The 861-nt window shown below is 46.9% G+C and overlaps 1 non-coding gene across 1 annotated transcript; it reads left to right on the top strand.

The window, feature by feature from the left end:
- Window positions 1-394: 394 nt before the first annotated feature.
- Window positions 395-469, top strand: Trnap-cgg (transfer RNA proline (anticodon CGG)). Its single transcript has one exon. It is a non-coding gene; the product is annotated as a tRNA-Pro (tRNA).
- Window positions 470-861: the final 392 nt, after the last annotated feature.

Raw genomic sequence — 861 nt, 5'->3', positions numbered from 1 at the left:
GAAGTTTGGTCTGTCAGTTCTGTAGACACGTATTCAATTGAAACTTCCTGGCAGATTAAAACTGTGTGCCGGACCGAGACTCGAACTCGGGACCTTTGCCTTTCGCGGGCAAGTGCTCTACCAACTGAGCTACCGAAGCACGACCGAGTTCGAGTCTCGGTCGGGCACACAGTTTTAATCTGCCAGGAAGTTTCATATCAGCGCACACTCCGCTGCAGAGTGAAAATCTCATTCTGGAAACATCCCCCAGGCTGTGGCTAAGCCATGTCTCCGCAATATCCTTTCTTTCAGGAGTGGTAGTTCTGCATGGTTCGCAGGAGAGCTTCTGTAAAGTTTGGAAGGTAGGAGACGAGGTACTGGCAGAAGTAAAGCTGTGGGTACCGGCCGTGAGTCGTGCTTCGGTAGCTCAGTTGGTAGAGCACTTGCCCGCGGAAGGCAAAGGTCCCGAGTTCGAGTCTCGGTCGGGCACACAGTTTTAATCTGCCAGGAAGTTTCATATCAGCGCACACTCCGCTGCAGAGTGAAAATCTCATTCTGGCACGTATTCAATTATTTGAGTCAGTACTAAGCCTATCATACAAAATCCCAATTCGGAGATGGCAGGCAAGGGGTGAAGAAGAGAAACGAATTAAAGTTGACACAAAGCAAAAATTCAAAGAATGTTCAGGGAAGAAATCGGACTACTTGTTGACATTCCAAAGCCGAGTTTTGGAAAAATAATTGATGGGAACACGGCTGGACACTTTTCTTCTGGTCCTGAAACTCCTTCAGAAATAACTGGAGTTGATAGAAGACTGATTAAAAGGTTGAAAGTTATATTGGAACCTGTTAGCAGTGGGCATCATGTTGGTGAAGAAAAGT

The sequence above is a fragment of the Schistocerca gregaria genome, chromosome 1 (genome assembly GCF_023897955.1).
Source record: "Schistocerca gregaria isolate iqSchGreg1 chromosome 1, iqSchGreg1.2, whole genome shotgun sequence".
In the NCBI taxonomy this organism is placed as follows: Eukaryota; Metazoa; Arthropoda; class Insecta; order Orthoptera; family Acrididae; genus Schistocerca; species Schistocerca gregaria.
The sequence above is the reverse complement of the archived record's forward strand: the minus strand, read 5'-3'. Positions and strand labels throughout refer to the sequence as shown.